The sequence below is a fragment of the Marmota flaviventris genome, chromosome 9, assembly GCF_047511675.1.
Source record: "Marmota flaviventris isolate mMarFla1 chromosome 9, mMarFla1.hap1, whole genome shotgun sequence".
NCBI lineage: Eukaryota > Metazoa > Chordata > Mammalia > Rodentia > Sciuridae > Marmota > Marmota flaviventris.
The window spans coordinates 48,109,576-48,122,000 of record NC_092506.1 but is presented as its reverse complement, the minus strand read 5'-3'; the positions used below and the strand labels follow the sequence as shown (position 1 = coordinate 48,122,000).

Here is a 12,425-nt window from a genome sequence, read left to right as displayed (position 1 = left end):
AGTTAGTTGTCAAAAGTTCAGGCAAGTCTCAGTTGTGACAAAGGTAGTGAGGTCATTCAATGAAATGTCTTATTATAACAGATTCCAATTTACAGGCCACTGGCCCAACATGAGAAAAGGATGCTATACTGATGTCATGGTTTGGATGTGAGGTGTCCCCTAAAGCTCACGTGTGAGACAATGCAAGAAGGCTCAGGGGAGAAATGATTGGGTTGTGAGAATCTTAACCTAATCAGTGAATTAATCCCCTTTGAGGGGTTAATTGAGTGGTAACTGAAGTGGTGGGGTGTAGCTGAAGAAGGTGGGAATTGAGGTGTGGCTTTGGGGTACATATTTTGTATCTGGAGAGTGGAGACTCTTTCTCTGCTCCCTGATCATTTACGTGAGCTGCTTCCCTCTGCCACACTCTTCCACCATGAGGTTAGCCTCATCTCGAGCCCCGAGAAATGGAGCCAGCTTTCTATGGACTAAGACCTCTGAAACCGTGAGTCCTCACATAAACTTTTCCTCCTCTATAGTTGTTCTGGTCAGATCCTTTAGTCACAGCAGCAAAAAAGCTGACTAAAACCATTGACTTATGGAGATGAGTCAAGTCGTGCTAGACAATTTCACACCCCAAACTTCATGAGCCTATTTGCAATGGGAGAACTAGTGGGTGCCGTTCCTGCTGGCCTTCACACAGCCACGCTTAGCAGGAAGCAAACGGGGACAGGGAACATGAGGGAGCAGCATCCCATGAGAGAGTCAGCCAGGCAGCTCAGTCCAGCCAGGAGGGAAGAAGGAGCGTGGGAACAGGAAGCATCCCCATGGTAACCAGCACCATTACTGGACAGATGGCAGGGTGTGAACAGAAAGGGGAATTTCCAAATTCCAGGATTTGATATGGAGTAATTCTAAAGGGTATAAGATAATTAATAGACAGTAAGACAGAGTAGTTATTTTTTTTTTCTTTATTTAGAAAAAGGAGTCTAAGAAGAGCTTAGGACAAACTCTGCTCTGTGGACAAATGTAAAGCAGTATAAGGATTAACAGGAACCTAGGGGTGGAATGGCAGGGGAAGGGGCTGCTGTTTTGCATACTTTGGTCATGGAAGACCTGATGGACTCAGTGGCATTTGAAAAGATGTCAGGATGAGGGTGGAGGCCGTGGAGCTCTGTGGAGGAAGAGTGCTCTAGGCAGAGGAAATTGGCAGCTACTGACCCCATTTTGAGGGTTCTGAGGGGCAGGGAACAGCAAAGGGGCCAGAGTGCTGGAACAGAATAACAGAGAAAAGGGGAAAAGGAGGTGAGAGTAGAAATAAGCAGCTGAAAACATCCCGGAGACTTGGGCTTTGACTCTGGAAAGTCACTGGGGAGAGGCTTAGAGCACAGGAGTGATGACACATAACATCATCATCACCATCGCTGTTATTATTTTGCAGTACTGGTGATTGAACCCAGGGATGGGCAGGCTGCAAGGCCAGGGGTGCTCTACTACTGATACTCATTCTCAGTCCTTTTTATTTTTAATTTTGAGACAGGGAGGGTCTCAGCACAGGCTGATCTGGAACTCATGATCCTCCAGCCTCAGCCTCCCAGGTTGCCGAGATTATAGGTGTGGGCAACTATGTCTATCTTAACTTGGCTTTTAAAGGGATCTCTCAAGACTAACTCCTCATCACTTCAGTCATTGGGGTGTAGAATATGTGGTTTTTCAACTTGATAGACTTAAAAAAAAATCATATTCAGAGATTCTGAATTGGCAGGTCTAGAGTGAGTCCCAGGAGTCTATACTGAAGATTCTTTAACCAGGACACAAGTTCTGCTGTTTAGAGATACTTGAAGAGAGTAAGGAATGGAAAATAAAAGGGAAAGTCACCCAGCCATACCTCAATGGCTGAACATTGAAATTAAGTGTGCTCCTGGGCACTGTCCCTTCTTCCAGCTCAGGTCACTGCTACTGCTATTAGTCTTCTTATAGTCCTAAGGGCTCCAGGCTGTTGGGAAGGTACTTGAAGTAAAAATTTAAAAGGGCATTGCAATGTCCCCTTCCTGAGGGAGCAGGCAGGCCCAGATTGGATGCTTGTCAATGGTCCAGGTTGGAGGTTTGAGTCCCAGTCTCATCCAGACCACTGCAGAGTGCTGGAGGGAGAAGGAAGGGAACTCTAAGTTCAAAGGGCCATGCAAATCAACAATGAGAGATGGACCCATGAGTTGCGAGTGGCTAGAACTGGGTTGGTATGGAGTGTGATCTACAAACAAGTGCAGATTCCTGAAATGTGTCATCCATACTCTTGGGGGAGACTGGTTTGCAATTAGAAGTCAGTGAATGTCTCTTTGGCTAAAATTCGCAGGTTAGAAATGGACACATGTGATGGAATAAGAAGAGGACCAGGAAGGGTAGGTTCTGAGTTCTAGACCTAGCTATATCCACTGCACTCTGGGACTTGGGTCAAATGACCACCGTCCCTGTCTGTACAATGAGGCAAAAAGATAGATGGACCCTAGGGGTTCTTCCTGCTCAGAGGTCCCTGGATGAGTCCTCCTGTGCTCACTCCCACTTTTAGTTTCTTTGATTTCCACATTCATTTTTTTTCCATTCTCAAGGCTATTCTCACCACCAAACAAAGCAAACATCTAAAGTAGGACCGCGGAGAAGGGCTATGCTGCTCTGAGGGGGAGAAGAGAGTAGTGTCTTCCATTGCCTAGAGGCAACCAAGAGGTCAGGATGCACCCAGTGTGTAGGGAGGGCTCACTCTTGGAACTAGAGATTGTGAGATCCCCCAGTGATACTGAGAAGAGGATGCAGAATGTTGGGGGATTGAGAGGGCTTTCTACCCAAGGCAGCTTTTAGCATAGAGGGAGGGGGCCTAAGAAATGGTCTAGGTTGGGGAAGCAAAGTTTGTAGCCCTGGAACCAGTGTTGAGGCCCAAGCTGGGATATGAGGCAGGACGGAAAATGGGAGCAGGCATCCAGGTCAGAAGCTGGGAAGTGGGGGAGCAAAACAGAGTGAATGGGGAAGAGGGGTCTAGTTCAGAACTAAGACCAGCAGTGCCAGTGTTAGCATCTAGGTGATGTCAATGCACAGGGCCAGACAGAGGTGAGAGGAGAGGCTGCTTCTCTAGGGACCTGCTCGTCTCCTAGCTTAGTCTAGTGTAGCAGGAGCCCTTCTTTCCTTGCACTGTGGATGGGTGGGACTTGGAAAGGTAGAAGTGGAATTGCAGGAGCCTCTTTGGAAATCACTGCAGCAAATGAAAGAGATGGAAAATCCTGATGTGATTCTGGTCCAGCTGGATGACCATCTCCGTTTCTTATAATGTTAGTCTTCAGAATGAGCATGTGCCTTTGGTCTCATTTGAATCTCTCTTATGCTCCTGATGGTCAATTACTCTGTCTCATAGCATTTCTGCCTGCTATGTTCCCTTGCCTCAGTTTTGGCCTCTTTGCCCAGGATAAAACACTGATGGCCAAGGTCAGGTGTCCCTCCTCTCCACTGGGACTGCCCATCTAATAGAGCTCAAAGGAGATCTCAAATCCATGACTATACACTAATCCACCTCAATAAAGGAAAAGGAACTAACAGCTTTCAAGCTAGGTGCTTCAAATTTATCCTTGCCTAATTAAATAGTCATCAAAATCCTAAAGAATGAAAATCATTATTTTGTGATTAGCGATAACGATTATGGTAAGGGATTTACATTCTGGCGTTTATTCCTCGCAGTGTGTCCCCCACGACATAGATACCCTTATTATATCAGTTTTACAGCTGAAGAAACTGAAGCTCAGAAATGTTAAGCAATTGATTGAAGTCACACAGCATTATGTCAAAACACAGCCTGTTAGGACTCATGGTTCAATCTACCATAGTTCAGAGAGTTTGTTTGCCTGTGACAACTAATAAGAACTGAGATCCAAACTCAGATCTGAATCAGAAATCCTTGCATTCTCCTAAGAGAGAAAAAGAACCCCTTCTGGTGGTGGTCACCTGCTGGTGGTAGGAAGAGAAGGAGGATGAGGGTCATTATCATCATCTCTGTCTAAGTCATAGGCCACCAATAGTGTCTTCTCCAAAATTCACATTTGACTTAATCCCCACCATGGCAGTATTAAGAAGTATGGCCTTTGGGAGGTGATTAAGCCTCAAATATGGGGTTGAACCCTTATAAAAGAGCTCTGGGTTAAATGGAGTGACCTCTTATTCATTCTCCTTCTGCCTTGTGAGGACACAGCATCTGTCCCCTCCAAAGGACAGAGCAAGAAGATACCATCTTTGAGGCAGAGTACAGCAGCCCTCATCAGACACTGAATGCCAGAACCCTGAGCTTGGTTTTCTCAGTCTCTAGAACCATGAGAAACATATTTCTTATCTTTATAAATTCCCCAGTCTCAGGTATTTTGTTATAGCAGCACAAACTGACTAAGGGAGATAACGAGGAAGTCAGACTGTCAGGTCCTGAATCTGTAAGTCCTCAGGGACCAGAGCATTGCTGAGCAACCACTCGTGGTATCATGCCTCTTCCAACTGGAATTGCCCTGGTCACTGCATCTGACCCAGCCTGGGTGTTCTGTGTTGAGTCCTGCTAGTCCTTGTTCCCTCAGTGACCAGCTGGCCTGTCTCTGTGCTGGTGATGACCTCTGCTTTCCACATCCTCCCGTTCTGCTGCAGGACTGGTACCACCTCACTACTCTGCTCTTCCCTGACTGCTACAGAGGCTTTCTCTTTGTTGTGGCCTCACCGGGCTGTGTCCCCTGCTGTGAGTGCCTTTGGGGGGAAAAGGTAATTGATATTAAAAATTTAAAACTTGGGGCTGGGATTGTGGCTCAGTGGTAGAGCGCTCGCCTAGCACGGGCAGGACCTGGGTTCGATCCTCAGCACCACATAAAAATAAAGGCAATGTGTTGTGTCCATCTACACCTAAAAAATAAATGTTGAAAAAAAATTTAAAACTTGGAGAGGTGGGTGGAGTTAGATAATTTACCTAGGACAGCATAGACAAAAATGAGCCCATAATTACTGTTTTAAAATAAGGTGTCAGGAAGCAAGATTGATTTAAACCTGACATCTGTTTACACACAGAAGCATGTGCGGGGTCAAAAGAGCTGTTTTGTTCCCATGACAGCTTGGCTCTGCTACAAGAAGATCCTTGTGCTTCTGCAAGGGCGGGTGGGGGGGGGGGGTAGCAAGATGCCTTGCCAATCATGGGCTGTGTCCTTGCTCCCTCTTTTCCTCCACCACCAGTTTCTGCCTCCCTACCATGTGCCTGATATTACTCGAAGCACCTGCAACAAAACGGGCAGTTTGAGGTAGTGAGAGACCGTGTGGCTTAAAGGTAAAGGCACAGTCTTGGGAATTAGGAAGTTTTGACTCTGAATTTTACTTTTGTCATTAAGAGCCAGCAAGTCCTCTCAAGTCTCTTGGTCTCAAGTTCCTTATCCATAAAGCAGAGAACTTTAGATTAGAGGGGTGTGTATGCAGGACACTGACCCAGAGGAGATGCTCAGCACGTGGTCACTGTTGATGTCGGGCAGACCTGACCCCATCACACTTGGGAAAGGAAAGATGGTTTGGTTAATGAAGGATCCGCTGGGTGCATGTCAGATGCTGTGGGTATTTAGAAGGAGCAGGGAGCAGCTCTCTGGGAAGGTGCAGAAACACTTTAAGGATGAGGGGAGATCTGAACAGGCCCTCAGAAAGTTTCTGAAGTTCATGGGAAGTGAGCGTTACAGGAAGGCATCTGCCTGCTCCTCTCGCGGTGTTCTCTGTGCGCATCCTTACTCTCCTGGTGGTCTCCTGTGGGAGCCTGCTCCTGCTCGCGGTCAGTGCTCCGTAGACCTTAAATATGGACCTCATTCTGCATTAGCGCTCAGTTGGCTTCCACTGTTTTATAACCTATGTTTTTCTCCTGTAGATATTTCCTTCTCTTCTCTTCCCTTTCTTAAAGTGTTAATATTTTTAAGTCAGAATTATACAAGCATACATTAAAAAAAATCCAAATATATCTGCCTGGTGCCTTATGTCCAACAGAATTTTCCCACACCCTCCTACCCCGTCTCCTCCTGCAGAGGCAAACCTCTTGCCTTTCAGCCGGTCACCTTTGCATCGACTTCTCTTTCTCCAAAACCACGGCTGGTTTCCTCTCCTTGGTTTGTCGGCTTTGCCACATTCTTTGATTTCCCTGCACTGTGTGGAGGAGGAGTTTCAGCTTTTTTTTCTCCCTTACATCTTCCACATCCTTCCAATATGATTTGTCATATCTTTGGTTACATCAATATCGTTGTTTAAATTTAAATAATTATGTGTGATGATTCATCTCATGTCAACCTGTGTCTAGGCTCTGGTACCCAGGTATTTGGTCAAATGCCAGTCTAGCTGTCATTATGAAGGCATTGTTTACATGAGAATAGCATTCAAATCAGTAGGCTTTGAGCCAGGTACATTACTCTCCATAAAGTGTGTGGGTGGGCCTCATCCAATCAGTTGAAGGCCTGACAAGAAAAAGCCAGATCTCCCTAAGAAGTGGGGAATTCTGCCTCCAGACTGTTTTCAGACTTGAGCTTCAACACAGTCTTCTCTAGGTCTCCAAACTGCTGGTTTATCCTGTAGATTTTAGACTTGCCAACCCCTACTGGTTCGTGAGCCAAATCCTCAAAATAAATCTTTTTCTCTATATGCATCCAACTAGCTCCGTTTCCCTGGAGAACCCTGACTAATATACTATGCAAACAGTATTCACAGCTGAGCCGTGAAAATAAACAATTACTTTTCTTTTTATTTTTCTGCCCAATTCCTTCTTTTTTTTTTCCCTAAAAGTAATAGTTGTCTTATTTTGATGTTGATATTCACTGAGTTTCCTATTTACTCGTCACTAATTTGATCCCAATCTCTGCTGATTGTCTAAATCTCCCTTGAGACAGGCAGATGCTTGGTGTTTCCTCTCCATTTCCTCTTCCTGAAGTGGTCTCTCACTATGTGGCTGGCTTTATGGACAAGCTGTGCAGTCACACAGGGCCCCGTCCTAGGGCTAATGCTCTCTTGTCACCATCTTTAATCTTTAACAAGGAACCCCTCATTTTCCAGTTCACCTGTGCATGATCCAGGTGAAATATTTAAACAGGTAAGAGGAAGGCTGTGCAAAGCCATTCGGGGAAGGACGTATGAAGGGAGATTGAAGAGACAAGAGAAGGTGGGGGTGTGTCTTTGGTGGGTGGGAAACAGCCTGTCTCTGACAGAAAAGGACACATTGGAACCAATGGGAAATGGTGTTGGAAATTACGCAGGAGTCCGTGGTAGAGAGACTCGAATGCCAGACAAGGAATTTTCTACAGACTTGTAGGCCTCCAAGGGCTCATTTCCCCACCTAATGACATCTGATATGTGTAGTCAGAGAAACTCCAGCTGGGCAGGATTTTCACACTTCCCTTTTCTTGGCACTGAAATAGGTTCATGGAGTAGGAAGGGGTGAGGGAGAGAGCCCAGCAACTGAAAACAGGGAGCCCGTAAGAGAGCGCTTCCTGTGAATTTTAAAACCCAGCCTAGTACAGAAGCAGAAGCAAAACCGTCAGAACTCTGGAAGGGAGCCAGGCAGGTCTGGAGAATGCTACATCTAGGCAGCAGTTCTGTGATCACTAGATCCACACAGTTCAAGACCAGCCACCATTAGCGTCTTATATGAGCCTGTGAGCCTTATGGAAACCAGCACCAAGGAAACTGGGTTTGCCTTCCAGAAATTTCCATACTGCTGTGGCTGTATCTGGAGAATGTGAAGATGAGAGGGCTAATGGGGACCCCTTGCCGTCTGAACTTCAGCTACCATGTGTGTGATGTGGAATCCTCGCACTTTCTCCACAGGCATGGGGAAATAAAAAGCACCTCTCAGAATCCCTGGCAGTATCATTCCAAAATGCAGGTTCACATGCTAAAACAAAGATATTTACAAGGTTTCAGAAAGAACTTCACTGATACCCAGTAGAAATGCAGCTATTTTCCGTACTAAAAAATGGAAATCTGTTTGTGGTGGCACTCTTCACAGTAGTCAAAAATCTGGAAGCAACCCAAAAGCATATCAACAGGACCGCTGGCACAACGTTGTGGTATTCTTTGTAGCATCCAATAGATGCAGCTATATATACATAAATTAACGACAACACATGATAACTTGAATGAATCTCATGAATGTGACATTGGACAACCGAGATAGAGGTGTCTAAGCTACAGTTTCACTTACAAAAACTTCAAAAGCACAAAGCTGTTTTAGGTCTCAGAAGTCAGGTTAGCGGTTCTGTTCAGGAGTGGTGACGGCACAGGGCCATGTGGGGAAGCTTCTGGGATGCTGGCAAAGTTCCATCTCTCCAGCTGGACATTTATCATTTTGGTATAACTTTATAGTAATCTGCTTTAAATAAAACTCAGGTAGATTGAAAGTCCAAGGGTGGGAAAAGATGCACTGTACAAAGAACAGGTATGAGAAAGTCCTTCTGAATGTCAGCTACACTAATATCAGATAAAATAGACTTCTGGATAGGAGTGGCATCAGAGGTAAAGGGGGATACTTCATGATGATAAAAGGATCAATTCAGAAAAGACTGCAAGGTGACTATGGCTGTGGCCAGAGAGGGGGGGAGCTGGGGCAAAGGGCTTGCAGGGGACAAGTGTTAGCAACGAAAGGTGCAGAGACTTTCTTCTTGCCTGGTTGACTAAAGGAATTTGTGAAACAGACTGCATTAGGAACAATCTTTTACAAAGAATGAACCAGCCGTGGAAGAGAAGATGCTACAAACTGGCTGACTGCTGAAGATGAGGTTTTATTTTTGTGGCAGGCATCTGTGAGTTCTGTAATAGAAATGATGGGCTGTGGTGAAAACGATCACTCCATAAACATGTTCCTACTAATTTCAAGAGTCCTGTTCTAACACTCCACCTTCTCAACTGTTCCTGAAGGTGCCATTTGTCTGCAAACGTGAGTTCGCCTAGTCCGTCTGGCTTGTAAGCATGTTTTCTGCTATCTGTGTGTAAAGGAAGCTTTATGGCTCGGAAAGCAACGTGCCCTTTGTCCACAAGAAATTCCTGAGGATTCCCTTGACGAGTCAACTTTGTTGTCACCAAAAGAACTCAAGGCAGCAAGTAGAGGAAGCGGTGAATATGCATGATTTTATGAAGGGAGAAATGGGGGTGGCAGTAATGATGTCTGAATTAGCCGAGAGCTGGAAGATACTTCTTCCAAAGATAAAAATAAAATGTTAATTGCTAGGGTTCTCTATGTTGCTTATCTTCAAAATATGGTTCAGTATTGGAGAAGCAAACATGGATATTACAGGAAAATTAAACAAGACATAATAGATATACCAAAGATGGTAGTAGCTGGACTTAGGCAAGACTGTGATACTAGTACTGTAAACCTTGAGGGGAGAGCTCTGCCAATGGAGCCGACAGCTTGTCGCACTGAGTGGAGCTTCGGTTCAGCCTCCAGAGTCTTCTGCAAGGGTCTCAACATCAGTCGATGGCCAGTTAACTGGCCCTGCAGCCCCATCCCCTGGGCAGGCACTTATCTGGAAGACTCTTTTGCTCATTTACAACTTGATGGAGACAGCATAGCTGAAAGGAGTCATAGGGGAAGGAGAAGAAAATCATGTTTCACCATCTTCAGGAGGATACCCAACACCTCCACTGAAGAAATCAGATCAGATGCTGTAGCGATAGTGAAGACATCTCTGTGCTGGTTGCACAGAACTCCTTGACCCAACAGAGACTTTTGGTTCCTAATGCAAACCAGACAGTAGCAGATCAAATAGCAAATGGTCCATTAGTAGCAGGGGTTGGAACAGTGAGGGTCATTGTCAGATCTAGAAGGCCTGATAGACAGTGAAGAGTATCTAAAGTTCAAATTTAAAAAGTCTTGTTCATCTGTAAACCTCTCCCCACACAATATTATACTCATCCGTAGTTGTGCATTTCAGGAGTTGTGGTGAGAAGGGTAAGAATAGCTGAAATTTAAATGTCTAACATGTCTCTGCTCAGAAATGTATTTAATGCAAGGAACTTGGATGCTGACTGCTGAGAGCTGTTTAGTAATAATTCATTTTCTTGATCTTTGTTTACTTTATAGTTTTTAAATTTTAAATATCTTGAATTCTTTTGGCCAGTGTGCATATATCATCTGTGCATTCGTTGTCCTCATTTGACTCTTGCATGATCTTATTTTTCTGCATGGATTGGCATGAAACCATTATTAAAATTTGGCACCTGTGAGATGTTTGAGATATATATATATATATATATATATATATATATATATATATATATATATATAATGAGCAGGAAGCTTAATTTAATGTGGAAATAGATGAGAATTTCGGATTTAAAAAGAGATGGATAATAACTATTTTATAGTAAAGTTATTGAAATAGAATTGTTAAAAAAAAAAAAAAACCTGCTAGCAACTTGTGTGTCAGAAACTTTGTAACACATTTTATGGTGTTCTCATAGACTCTGCTTTCCAGTCTTTGCAGTTTGAAGTTTCACTTGGTCTGCATTTTTCTTTTTGATTAAAAATTTATAATTTAATAGATACTAGAGTTTATTTTTTTTAAAAAAGGATCAATTCATCAGAAGTAATAATCCTACCTGAGGATAATAATGCCAAATGAGGTTGCTTTGGAATATGTGAAACCAACCCTTGTAGAACTAAAGAGAAAAATAGACAAAGCCTTTGTCTTTGGAGATTTTATTTTAAAGATTCTTCTCTTAGTAGATGATGCAACAAGTGGAAAAATTTTAGTAAAGATTTAGACATTCTTAATCTAACTTGATCTAACACATAGAAGACCATAACCCATCACTAAAGAATACACTATACTTTTTTTTTTTTCAAATGTATATGGAATTTCAACCAAGACAGACATTCTGGGCCATAAAATAAATGTTAATAAATCTTAAAAGAATTCAATCTAATAGAGTATTTTTTATGACTCTATAGTAATATTTTAGAATCCAACAGCAATAAGATAGGAAATCCTTGAATATTTGGAAATTAGGTCACTTCTAAGTAAACCATAAGTCAAGTAAGATATCACAAAGGAAATTTTTAAAACAATTTAAGCTGGATGATTATAAAACCACGACATACTAAAATCTGCAGAGTGCAGCTAAAGCAGTGCTTAGGGAAGATTTATGGCTTTGCATGCAATACAGTAGGAAAAAAGGAGGGTTCAAAAATCTAAGCTAAAAAGATGAAATAAATTAAAAGAAAATGGAAGAGTAAAATAAAAATTAAAGCAGAAATCGGTGACATCACAAATAATAGTGAAATGACAAAGCCAAGGTTGGTTCTAGAAAAAGATTAACAAAACTAATAAACCCTGGAAAGACTGATCAACAAAAAATACAAATTAATAATATTACTAATGAGAGAAGGAATATTGCTTCTGATCCTACAGATGTTAGAAGAGGATAAAAGTTTATATCAAGAACAATCTTATGATAATGAAAATAGCATAGAGTTCTCAAAGAACTCAAATTCCTTGAGAAACAACATATACGTAAACTGACACAAGAAGAAATAGAAAATACAAATAACACTTTATTTAAAAATTTTGAATTTGTAATAATAATTTTAAAAAAATAAGTTTTCCTACAAACAAAACTCTGGGCCACATCCTATAGACCTTTTCTTTTTCCACTTGGCATCACAATGGAAATGTTTGAGATGGTAGCTTACCATAAGGCTCAGTCATGAGTGAATATAGAGAGCATAGCACTCCCTTCCACCATCAACACAAGGACACCCCATGGCCGTGCAGGACTGGGATTGGGGTCTTATTATACAACACATCCATCCATTCTTGAATCGGTGAGTCTACCTTGATTGGGCCAAATAAGTTAGGGGGCAAGAGGAACTAGGTTGACCTCATTTGAGTTAGGCTCAAACTAGTGTCAGACCTGAAAGCTGATTATTCTGTCTCTGTGTCTCAAATTTAGTTCCTAGTTGTCTTTAAGCTTTCCATGACTGATTTAATTCTGGAAACAGAATGTTAGAACCAAAACCCTCAAAAATGGACCGCCTCAAATTAGGAGTCAGAGCCATGTGGATCAGAAAAAGGAATATGACCTCCGAAGTTTCATTTCCCATATGGTGGGTCAATCAGATAAGGCTTCATTTTTTTTTAAGTTTGATACATTAAGCAATAGAATTTACATATGTAAAATAATATTACAAAGATGACCCCCAAGAGAATAAAAAAGAGGTCACGGAGCCACCAAATCAAAGGTCATGGAGGAAGGGGGAACAGAAACATAAAAAATACCAAAATGATACAAGAAAAGACTAGAAAAACAAAGAGTAGGAAAAGCAGAAAAGAAAAAAAAAATCAGCCAGGAAGTGTAAAAACTAAAACCAAAATAGCATAATTAGGCAATGCAAAATATATTTATTGTTATACATAAAAAATGGA

At 42.5% G+C, this 12,425-nt stretch overlaps 1 pseudogene; it reads left to right on the top strand.

Annotated features, from left to right (window-relative positions):
• The first annotated feature begins 2,936 nt into the window (after positions 1-2,936).
• On the top strand, positions 2,937-9,865 carry LOC114098153 (E3 ubiquitin-protein ligase RNF146 pseudogene; annotated as a pseudogene).
• The last annotated feature ends 2,560 nt before the right edge of the window (positions 9,866-12,425 follow it).